We start from the raw sequence: 12,105 nt of genomic DNA, 5'->3' as shown, positions 1-12,105 counted from the left end.
AGGTCCAGACTCCGCCTCCCCACCTCCTTCTGGCCCGTTTTCCGCACCCCTCCACTTTGCATCCCCATCTGTGTTACATCCATCCATCCCCTCCTTAGGACCGATGACAGGAATGGTCCTGTTTGCCCAGGTCTGCCCTGGGAGCTGGGCTTCCCTTAGGCGCACACCCTGCTGCCTGCCTTGACCCAGATCATCCTGGCATCCTAACACCAACCCTGTCAAGACCCTCCCAGGGCCTGGCAAGGGAGGTCGGGTATACCCCTTCCCCTTCATGCGGTTAGAACTGGTGCTCCAAGGAGCTGCAGGCAGGGCCACCCGAGCTCTCAGCCCCCACCCGCCCCTCCCAAGGACACTACTCCTACCCCCCCTGCAGGTAAGCAGGCACAGCCAGCTCAAACCCAACCTTAAAGGTCAGCAGGGATCACCTACCACTATAAAAACCCCAGTGCTGGAGGAAGTGCTTCCTTACCACCAGCAGACTCCTCTGAACACCAAACACCCTCCCAGTCTCTCCTGCACACCAATGGCAGCTGGGGTGGGGTGGGGGTGGCTCCCCCCCCCCCCCCCCCCCCCCCCCGCGACAGGCGCCTCAGAACCTCCTGTGCTCCAGCCCCTGCTTTGGGCAGCCCTAAACCACACAGCAGAATTTCCCATCCTCTCTCAGCCCATGACATTGATGAACTTCCCATCCAGTCGGGACCCACCGGGGACGGAGCCGCAGAAACAGACCATCTGTCAATCGCCCTTGGACCCCAGAGCCAGTCCTGCCGGTTGAAGTGTGTTATTTGGATGCTGCAGAGAGATGTGTTTTCTTTATCTGCGAGGCCGTTAACACCTCTCCTCTAAATGACGTAAGCTCGTTCACAAGACTCAATTTTTTTCTTAAGCCATCCTTTTAATTTTTTTTCCTAATTTCTAATCCAAGGAGAATTTACATACATTGAGATGTATGTATCTTAAGTATACAACTGGATAACTTTTAACAAATACATATCCTACAGTCTTACCAAAATACCGAACATCTCTGTCTTCCAGAAAGTTCCCTCGTGCCCTGTGCCAATCAATCCCCCCCTCCTCCAACCACCCCCACCCCCAAGGCAACCACTGTTCTGATTTCTACCACCAAAGATCAGTTGTGCCTCTTCTAGAACCTCACAGAAATGAAATCACACAGAATGAACTCTTTTGTGTCAGGCTTCTTTAACTCAGCATAAAGCCAGATAATTATATTTAAGCAATTTTAATTTTCCATGCAGTCTGTGTGCTGGAGAAGGTTTCTAGATTTGGAATCTTTGTGTTGGAATCTAAAATAGCTTTTGTTGGGCCAAGCACATCTTCCCTGCCTCCCTCCCTCTCCCTCCAGGCTTCAAAGACCCTATTTTATACAGACAACTTCAAAAGGACCTCTGAGCTTTGGCTCCAGGCCTCGCCCTGGGAACCAGGGCAGAACGAGACAGACCCTGGAGACACTACAGATGGAATACTACTGCAGGAGGGCCAGAGGTCCTGCAATTTGGTCCAGAAAACAGGAACGGGAAGAGTCCATGTTGGGTGAGTGTATTAATTTCCTCTTTCTACTGTAGCAAATTGCCCCAAATTTAGCAGCTTAAAACAACAGAAATTTATCAGGTCACGGGTCAGATGTCCAGGCTCTACCGGTTTCTCTCTGCTCCAGGTTTTACAAGGGCAAAACCAAGGCGTCAGCCAGGCTGGCCTCTGATCAGGGAGTTCTGGGAAGAACCATTTCCAAGGTCATTCGGGTGATGGCCAAGGTCATTCAAGTAATTGCCAAGTTCAATTCTGTGAAGTTGTAGAACTAAGGATCCCCCTTCCTGGCTGGCTGTCAGCTGGGGCCAGTCTTGGCTCCTGGGGACGCTGACACTCCTTCTCTCATGACCCCCCTGCCCCCCGCGCCCCACCATGGCAGGTTGAGTCCCTGTCATCCATGAAATCTCTCTGCTTCCTCTTCGGATGTCAGCTGGAAAAAAGTTCTCTACTAGGAAGGGCTCATGTGATTAGATCCCCAGGCCCCCTACCAATAATCCAACCTAATCTCCCTGCGTTAAGATTTCTAACTTTGATTATTCCTGCAAAGTCCCTTTTGCCATGTGCAAAGTTCAGGAATCCCCAAGACCAATTTCTGGTTGATAATTCACTAGAAAGACTCATAGAACTTAGAAAATAAATCTGTTATACTCATGATCATGTGGGGTGTTTTGTTTTGTTTTGTTTTGTTTTGCAGTGAGAGGACATAGATTAAAGTCAGCAGCGGTAAGAGGCTGGTGGAGCCGGGCCCAGGAGAGGCCAGGCGTGAGCTTCCAGGTGTCCTTCCAGGAGGGCCATGTGGACAGCCCTTCATTCTCCCAGCAACAATGTGTGACAACACAGGTGGAGTATTGCCAGCCAGGGACACCGACCTGAGCCTTAGGGTCCGGAGTTTTCACTGGGTTTCACCATGTAAATAGAAATGCCTGGCCAAAGGGCTGACCTCTGTCTGCAGCCCCTCCAGAGGTCAAGCTCCGACGTGTGGCCCAAGGCTCCAACCCTAAAACTCATTGTTTTCAAAGACTATCTGACTGGCCCAAGATCCCCAGGGAAACAAAGGCTCTCTTATCAGACAGGACCTTTCAAGGGCCCCGAGGTAACTTCCCAGGAGCTGAGGGCAAAGGGCAGATCTCTCCTTGGCCAAGGCCAATCTCTTCCTGCACACCACAAAACTAGCATTTCCACAGGTTCCAGGATAGGGAGGACGTCTCCGGGGAGCCACTCCTCTGCTAACCCCAGTGAGGGTCACTCTTCCAGAGTCCAAGGGAGCAGCATTTCCCAAAGTGTGTGCTTTGGAACCCAAATCCTACCAGTGGTTCCCAGGAAGGTTGTGTGGTCAAACAGCATTTGAAACTGTTGTCCCTCCATACCCTCCTTTCTCGGTGACCCACTTGGGCTTCAGCAGAAGCCTCGGGAAATCCTTCCACAAAGACCCCCGCTGCACCTCACTTAACCCAGCGTTGCCCAAACTGCCTTATCCATGGAGCCGTCCTCATGTGATCTCTAAGGTTCTACCAGAGGTATTTGGGGAAAGTGGAACTGTGCCTTAAGTAATCTTTGCAACCTGAAGCCTCACCACCAACCCTCTGGACCTCAGTTTCTCCATCTGCAGGATGAGTTATTGTTTTGCTTCCTCTCTGAGCAGGTCTTTGCAAATTAAATTAGCTAACATACACAAAATGCTTGGTTCATCGTATACATCTGACTGATGGTAGCTATTATTGTTGGATTTATTTTTAGGAACTAAAGTGTCTTCACTAACCTTACCTCTTGCTTCTTTGTCACTGTCAACACCAGGTCCAAAGAGCCCGTGAAATATCTTACTAGGCGGTCATGATTTCGGCCCAGGGAAATCGAAAATGGCCTGGCATGCTGGCAACCGGTAAGTCATTCTCCTCTAAGGTTCCCAAAGATCCGATGAGCTAACTAACTGGAAGGACCCTGTCTAATGTGTGTGAAGTGACTGAGGGCACCATGTTCAAAGGGACCAGGAGGGTCACGCTTTTACTTGCTGGTTACTTTTCTCTCTTAGACATTTATCGAAAGAGAACACTCTGGGGGTGCCTGGGTGGCTCAGCCGGTGAAGCATCTGCTTTCGGCTCAGGTCATGATCTCAGGGTCTTGGGATGGAGCCCCCATGTCAGGCTCCCTGCTCAGTGGGGAGTCTGCTTCTCCCTCTCCCTCTGCTCTCTCTCTCTCTCAAGTAAATAAATAAAATAAAAAAGAAAGAAAGAGAGAGAGAGAACACTCTGTGTTGGAGCTGCTCCTAGAAGGGACACATGGGCCTCTGACCTAACCCCCGAGCCCTCCGGACGTGGAGAACCCAACAATACTCCCTCCTCGAGCCTGCGTGGCACTGCTTGGCCTCATCAGCCAGCCATACAAACCAACTGCAGGATGACCTAAAAGGCTGCCACTCCCCACGTTTTCAGGGTTTCTCCCCAGCCTGTCGGCCCTCTGATCTCCAAGCCCCGTGGCCTCCCAGACCTCTGCCCGGCCTCATTCTTTTCCCATGTGGCTCCACACATGACTCCCACTCTCAGCCTGGCCCTTAGGTCAATGTCTGGTTTGGATGACTGGTCCTCTTGGCTTTGACCTTGGGGTCAAACTTCAGATACAACTCCAGTATCACTTTCAGCCATCACAGTTTAAAGCAGGTGGAGGCCCCTTCCTGGTGCCCTAGGATCCTCCTTGACATTCAGGGAGGGAGTGTGAGTACATCTGCAGGCGATGCTGAACCATCCATGGGAAGGAGCCATCCTGGAAGAGATCTAGGAAGAGGCCGGGCTGACCACGCTGCAGTTCAAAGCTGGACTTCCTGTGTGCACACCATGCAGCAAATGAGTCAGGTTTGGTTTGGTTTGCTTTTTTTTTTACATCTGACTCATCTTCTAAGAGAACCCTAAGCCATTAAGAACAATGAACATGAGGGCATCTCACTGCTCAGTCAGACAAGCGTGTGACTCTTGATCTCTGAGGTTGTGAGTTCAAGCCCCACATTGGGCATAGAGATTACTAAAAAAAAATCAAAACTTAAAAAGAAACAAGAACACGCATGATGAAGCTGGTGAGGCTGCTAATGGCACATGTTCTGAGCTAAGCTGGGTACCAGGTACTGTGCATCTTTTCCTTACATGGTCTCGTGTGACCCTGCCATGATCACCCCCAAGTTACCTGTCATTACCCCCGTTCACAGGTGAAGAAAGGGTAAGTTACCTTTATGGGGTCATTACCGGTGGGGAGTGGTGCCAGGCTTCTTCCCCGGGCCCGTGGGCCCCAGCAGCCTCTGCTCTGCCCTGTTGCGGCGTCACCCCCAATCTCCCTGGGTCTCCTTGGCCTGACACACAGGTGTGCACCGTCTAGCAAGCAGTCCCGGGCTCCATACTCTCTGCAAAGGATGCCTGGGGCTCTGGAGAGACACCTGCTTCAAGATGGAAGAACCAGGTGGACTCCTCAAAGGACCTCCTTCCAAATCATCAGGCTCCCAGCTCATCCCCGCCACGCATTGGTCCTTTGCTTCCCCTTCCTGGCCCTCCATCCCTTCATGAACACGGGTGGCTCAGGTGCCCTCCCTTCTGCTGCAGTGGGTTTTCTGGGTCTCCCCCCAAACCATCCGTTTCTGGTGAGACTAGTCCAGGCTCGGTCTTTACTGCCATCTAGTGGCCCCCAGGTTCACCGCAGGGAGGAGTGTTCCAGAACAGAGAGCCGAAGTCTAGGCACCTTTAAAATGATGCTGTAGTTTAGCTTGATGGGGCTCAGAGTCTCCACCTGGCAAACCCAGGGCCAGCCTTCTGGAAGGCAACAGTCTTGGTGTGGCCCCGGGGGCGGGGGGGGGGGGCCTGCGTGAGGAGCAAGCGGCTGCCGAGGCTCGTTCTGCTGAGGCCTCGAACCGTGGGCACCTGGCATCCCATCTGTGGGAGGCTCCCCCACCCCTCTGCCCACCAGAGAGGCCAGAGGGTGTGGAGGGCAGTGTGGCCAGAGCCCAAGAGGGATGTGGAAGGCAGAGGTGGGCCCCGGGGGCCCAGGAGAGAAAGGTGTCACGGGTTTGGAGGTGTTGGAGTGGGTTTGTGTCCTGGCAGAGGCGGCAAGGGGCACAGAGCCATCCTGCCCTGGGCTGGCCCTCTGAGGAGTCGGGTGGCCAGGGTTCCCATCCTGACCCTGCTGCTCACTCGGGGAGTCTTGGAAAAGGAGCCACCACCCACCTCTCTGCTGTTGCTAGAATCTAGAAGCCCTGGCGTATCCGCTTCCTGCAGCTGCCCTAACAAACGACCTCAGTGGGGTGGCCTAAAGCACCCCGGTTGTCCTCGCCCGGTTCTGGAGGCCCCATGTCCAAACCCAAGGAGTCAGAGGGCTTGGCTCCTTCTGGAGGCCCTGAGAGTCTGTTCCCTGCCTCGTCTCTCCCGGCTTCTGGAAGACGGCGACAATCCAGGTGGCCTTGCCCCTGTGCACATGTGTGCACGTGTCTCCTCTTCTTACAAGGCCACAAGTTGTGCTGGCTTAGAGCTCTAGTCCACGCCACGCAAGGACATCTTCATCTTGATTTGATCACATTGGCCATGACCTTATTTCCAAGTGAGGTCACATTCCCGGGGGGGGGGGGGGGAGGACTTGAACGTGTCTTTTGGGGGGACGCCATTCAGCCCACAGCAGCCCTCAGATGGATGGCGCATTACTGGGATACCATCTTACCTTGGGGTCAACAACAAGCTCCCCTTGTGACGAACGCCCCGGTCTTGACCCTCCACACTGGGCTTGTCTGTTCCCACCTCAAAATGTCCCTCACAGCTGGCTTGTTCACCTCCCACATTCAGTTCCATCGTCCCCCATCTTTATTTTATTTTTTTTAAGATTTTATTTATTTAGAGAGAGAGACAGAGACACAGGCAGAGGGAGAAGCAGGCATGGGACTCGATCCCGGGTCTCCAGGATCAGAACCTGAGCCAAAGGCAGACCCTCAACCCGGAGCACCCCCAGGCATCCCCCATCTTTAAAAGGCTACAGAGATGCTCCTACCATGTGACATGTCCCCAGACCAGCCCCCGGGCCCCACCCTCTCTCGCCCCGCCTCCCCCCCCCCCCCCCCCCCCCCCCCCCCCCGCCTCCCCGCACCTGCAGGTAGCTAGGCCAGCATCAGCTGCCATCACATGGGCGGCAAGTGTGTTTTAGGGTCAACACCACCGAGCTCAAGCCCCTCAGCTGAGCAGAAACTCCTCATGGTCAGCAGGGCTCAGAAGATGTCTGCACTGCCCGATTTGTCCAGGTGGGCCTCTGAGGCACAACTGTGCTGAGTGTAACAAGGAATGTTCTAGAAAGTCAGGCTTTTCTGGGTCAAGTCGTCAGTCACTTTTGATCTTTGAAGATTTGATTGATTGATTGATTGATTGATTGATTGATTGATTTGAGACAGAAGGAGAGAGAGAGAGAGAGAGAGCGCGCGTGGGCACAAGCGGGAGGGAGGGCAGAGGGAGAGGGAGGGCCCCCACGGAGCAGAATGGGGGGAGGGAGTCTCAATCCCAGGATCCTGGGATCATGAGCTGAGCTGAAGGCAGATGCTTAACCATCCGAGCCACTCACGCTCCCCCGTCAACCAATTTTGTATGCTGACGACAGATTTTGCCCAAGAGCCTTGGGGAAGACCGAAGGCCGGCGGTGCGGGCCGCGCTGACCAGGGGAGGACATTTGAGACCTTGGGGACCCCCCTGGACCGCCTTGGGGAGCTGGTGCCGGGCCTGCAGAGTCAGACAGCAGACTGCCCTCACCCCAACGCGGTCGCCCGCCCTGTGGGCCGGCTCCACGCGCAATCACACGAGGCTCTAATGAAATGCTGGTTTAAAATCGCCTGATCTGCGGGAATGTTCTGAGCAAATTAAATATCCAGCATCCGAGAAGCCAAGTGGCTTGGAAAAAAAGCGCATTTATGGCTTAACAAAAGATGGAGCAGTTCGACAAGTAAGACACGGCACTAATTGGCAGCAGCCACATTTTGTTTTGTTCCCCGCAATGGCCTCGTGGAATTGTAAAAAAAAAAAAAAAAGAAAGAAAGAAGAAAGAAAGAAAGAAAGAAAGAAAAGAAAGAAAGAAAGAAAGAAAGAAAGAAAGAAAGAAAGAAAGAAAGAAAGAAAAGAAAAGAAAAAGAAAGAAAAAGAAAGAAATAGAAAAAGAACATGTTGAAGCCTTGAAATGAAACACTTTAAAAAAATAGGCTAATGTTCTCGGAGACCATGTTTTAAAGACAGCTTTTGTTCCTTCCTCGGGGTTTTCTCAATCAGCAGAAACCACGGTCTCCACCCGACGGGGGCACAAGGAGATAAGCGGGAGGCACGGGAGGCACGGCTTAGGCCCGGGCAATTTTCACCTCTATCTTATCACGACCTTCAAGATGCATTATTTTCATCTGAAGTGAGGTTCCAATTTTTGGAAGAAAAAAAAGCCTTTCATCTCTCCCAACCTCATTTTCTTTCTCTCTCATTCTCTCTCTCTCTCTCTCCTGAGGGAAGCGCAGGGGAAAAACATTCCTCCACTTGCTACGGTTTGGGAGTCCCATAAAACACGCCAGCAGCCGGAGTGTTTTGCGCTGATAACCCTCCCCCACCCCCACCCCACCCCCGCCGCAGCGGGTGGCTCGTGGACGCGCAGACCCGGGCCGGGGGTCCACGCGGTGAGCAGGAGGCCGGTGGGAGGCAGAGCCGCGGGGCAAGGGGACTGCCACCCTGTGCCCATGCCTCCTGCTCCAGAAGCCGAGGGGCCGAGGGCTGGGGAAGTGGTGGGGAGCCCCAGGTGTGCGTCACCTGCAAGCGCCCCGCTGCATGTACCCCACTCCCCGCTCACGTGCTGCGGGTGTTCTCAATGCCAAGGGCTGCTTTTGTGTTTTCATTTGCCCAACCCATGCGACTGCAAGCCCCCCTTAGCACGCTGGGAGAAGCACCATTTCCTCAAACCGGTTAAGCAAATCAGAGGAGGGCCTGGAGGTAACCTTCCCCTGTCCCTTTGCATCTCTGCCCTGCAAACAGAATAAAGGAGATTTCCAGAACCACTTGCGGGGTGATGGAGGGGGGAGACAGCCTCAGGGCAGTCTGAGCCCTGGGGACCTCAGAGACCCCCCAGCTGTTGGGGCAGATGAAGGACAGGTGTCCACATGGGCCACAGTCCGTGGAGATGTGATTCTCAAGCTCTGGTGCCTGTGGAGCAAATGGGGTGAGGTCACAGTGCCTTGTGACGCCGTTCAGGGGTATTCACTGTCTTCAGGGCTGATGCCTTTCTTCATTCATTCCCCAAATATCTTCAGCACCACTCTGTGCCCTGCTCTCATTCCTGAGGATATCATAATTTAAAATAAATCTTCCAGGGCACCCGGGTGGCTCAGCAGTTGAGCATCTGCCTTCGGCTCAGGGCGTGACCCCGGGGTCCTGGGATCGAGTCCCACATCGGGCTCCCCACGGGGAGCCTGCTTCTCCCTCTGCCTGTGTCTCTGCCTCTCTCTGTAGGTCTCTTATGAATAAATAAATAAAAATCTTAAGAAATAAAATAAAATAAAACAGATCTTCCCCACACTCGTGGAACCCAAGCTCTATGGGTTGAACAGACAATAGACCAAAACATTTTCGCTGGTGACCCACCAGCAAGGCGTCTCCGGTGGATGAGAAGTGTGTCGCCCTCCACCTTCCGCCACTGCCGAGCCGGGGCAGCACAGATCCCCTCCGAGGCCTCTTCCCTCTGCCTCCAGCAGGTCGAACCTCCTTCCACCTGCACCCATGTCCCACGACCACCCAGCGTCCTCGCTCTAGGAACCCTTGGTTAGGGCGCTTATGCAGAGAGACGGTGTCTGACTTCTAGTCTCCCTGGCCCCACTGGCTTCTGTCTGCTGGGGCATTTCCAGCAGGAAGGAGAGAGATCCCCATCTGGGAGTGCGGGTGTAGACACTCTGTTCCCTCCAACCACAGCTGAAGGATGCTGTCTGGCAGGAACCTGGTCCCGCACTCAGAAGTGACATGTGACCAGTCACACTCAGGCTGGCGTGGGGCCCAGGCCCTGCGGGATTGTCGTGTTTGCGCCTGAGTGCAAACAGCCACGGACATCCGTGGCAGCTTGAGAAATGAAAACCCTAGAGTGACAAAAATTGAACCTTATTTTATTTATCTTGAGAGTCCATCCTTCGGGCGTGCACTCTCTCTCCCCTCACCCCCCCCCCCATCTGTTTTGTCTCTCTTTACCTCTATCTCTGTCTCTATCTCTCTAGCTGGAACCATGCAACATGACACAAGAGGCAACTAACGTCCTTGTAGCCCCGAGATGACTTCAAGACCTGGCTCTTAGGCACCTACAGGTTATTCATATCTGCTCTTGGTAATGTAGCTTCACATTTTACAGCGAGTGACACTCCCGAGAGCTGAGGAGGTGCCCCAGTAAGCCTGGCTCACTCATAAACCTTTACAAATCCACTTTGTGGGTGTGTCTGTTTTATTTTATGTTATTTTAAAGGTTTACTTATTTATTTGGGTGAGGAGGGGCAGAGGGCAGAGGGAGAGAGAGAGAATCTCAAGCAGACATGGAGTGTGGAGCCGGATGCAGGGCTCAATCTCACGACCCTGAGATCGTGACCTGAGCCAAAATCAAGAGTCAGACGCTCAACTGATGGCACCACCCAGGTGTCCCATATTTTATTTTATTTTATTTTATTTTATTTTATTTTATTTTATTTTATTTTATTTTTAATTGTTATTTAGTTTTAGTAATCTCTATACCCAACATGGGGCTCGAACTCAGGACCCCGAGATCAAGAGGCACGTGGTCCTCGGGCTGAGCCAGTCAGGATGTGTCTATTTTACAATCAGGAGGCAGATGCACATGGAAATTATTTTGCTCCAACCAGCAGGGGTGGCTCCTAAAATCCCCTCTGGTCCTGGAGGCAGAGCTTCTGACCCCATCGTTCTTTCCTCCAGGCAGACAGACATACGTGGCCTGCAGACACGGCACCCCGGGAAGGGCGGTGCAGGTGCTATTGGCGCTCCGTTCCCCTCCAGGGTGGGTGTGATAGAGAATCCCCGATAACACCCACACCCAACAATCTGGTCACACCATCTCTGACCCCAAAAGCGACCCACCCACAATGCCTTTTAACCTCATTAGCTGAAGAAATAATGTATCCTTGGGTTCCTATCCCCAGCTTCCCTCTTGTGGAATTCAAAGGAAAAGGTAGGGGCACCTGGGTGGCTCAGTGGGTAAAGCGTCTGCCTCCAGCTCAGGTCATGATCCTGGGGTTCTGGGATCGGGGAGCCTGCTTCTCCCTCTCCCTCTGCCTGCTGCTCCCCCTCTACTTGGGCCTCTCTTTATCAAATAAATAAATAAAGTCTTAAAACACACACACACACACACACACACACACACACACACACACAAAGGAAAAGGGAGGCAAGAAAAATGAACTAGCCTATCGGCCTCTCCCTGGCACAGGGTGTACTCCTGGAGCTCACAGAAATCTCACCTAATCCTTAAAACAACCCCGGGGACAGGAATTGTTTCTAGTTCATAAAAGAGGAAATGTAGGCTTTCACAGGAGGGCAATTAACCAGGTCAAGGTCACTCAGCTAGACCCAGACCAAGGCAGGATGTCAGACCCCAAAGCCCACATTCTTGCTTCTGCAACGTGCTGCCCCCAAAATGCTGCTCTTGGCTGCAGCTGCATAAACAGCTCCAACAATCAGGCTGTCCCCAATATGTGGCCACTCTGTCAATGAAACTCTAACCTTCCTTTAGCTCTCCCGCCATCTGTCGTCTTGAGGACTCTCCTTCCTGTTTGCATCGCCCCCCAGGTTCGGGTCTACACACTTGCTCTTCTCTTTCTGCCGTGTGCCTTGGAGAATGCCACCCTTCAGTCACCCTCCCACTTACGCTGTTGTCTCTGTGTCCTGGCCTCTGTCCTGGGTGTCCTGCGTCTGCTTAGACCTGCACAGGCTCCCAGGGGCATGTCAGCCCTGCAAACAGTACCTGTCGGGTGCGACACGAGAACTGCCACATTAGGTGATTCTGGGGGACACAGATTTGTCTCAAAATCTTACTTCTTGCCTTCATCCTTACACCCAGATTAATTCCACCTGCATCATAGGTGTCAGTGAGGAAAAAAAAGAAAACTATTCAAGTACTAAAATTCCTGCATGGGTGTTTGTAAGTTTGGAAGTTGCAAAGCTTTCCAAGCACCTGGGGCGTAAATCCAGGTCAACAAATTTAGGAATACAATAACACGCTTTTATGTTTTGTAATTAATTTGCGTTTCAGGCAGGTTGGGGAGGCCTCACGTCCATTAGTTAGGGCCTGCACCTCCAATTCCTAAGTCTGAAGTAGTTTCGTGGGGAAGTCGTAGTTAAAACTGGGTCTCAGATTGTGCATGGGAATTTTTAAGGGAGAAAGCAGGGACGCGACCCAGAAAGAAAGCTAACATTTGGTTCATTTGGGCTCAGAAGTGTAAACTGTCTTTTTAGCTGTGTTTGCATGTTTTCTTTTTTTTTTTTTTAAGGTTTTATTTATTTATTCTTGAGAGACACAGAGACAGAAAGAGAGAGGCAG

At 52.5% G+C, this 12,105-nt stretch overlaps 1 long non-coding RNA gene across 1 annotated transcript; it reads left to right on the top strand.

Annotated features, from left to right (window-relative positions):
* Positions 1–1,334: 1,334 nt before the first annotated feature.
* LOC102155567 lies at positions 1,335–3,676 on the top strand. Its single transcript, XR_005363970.1, has 4 exons — positions 1,335–1,551; positions 1,676–1,781; positions 2,243–2,388; positions 3,343–3,676. It is a non-coding gene; the product is annotated as an uncharacterized LOC102155567 (long non-coding RNA).
* Positions 3,677–12,105: the final 8,429 nt, after the last annotated feature.

The sequence above is a fragment of the Canis lupus genome, chromosome 9 (genome assembly GCF_011100685.1).
Source record: "Canis lupus familiaris isolate Mischka breed German Shepherd chromosome 9, alternate assembly UU_Cfam_GSD_1.0, whole genome shotgun sequence".
In the NCBI taxonomy this organism is placed as follows: domain Eukaryota; kingdom Metazoa; phylum Chordata; class Mammalia; order Carnivora; family Canidae; genus Canis; species Canis lupus.
This window is presented reverse-complemented; position numbering and strand designations above follow the sequence as displayed.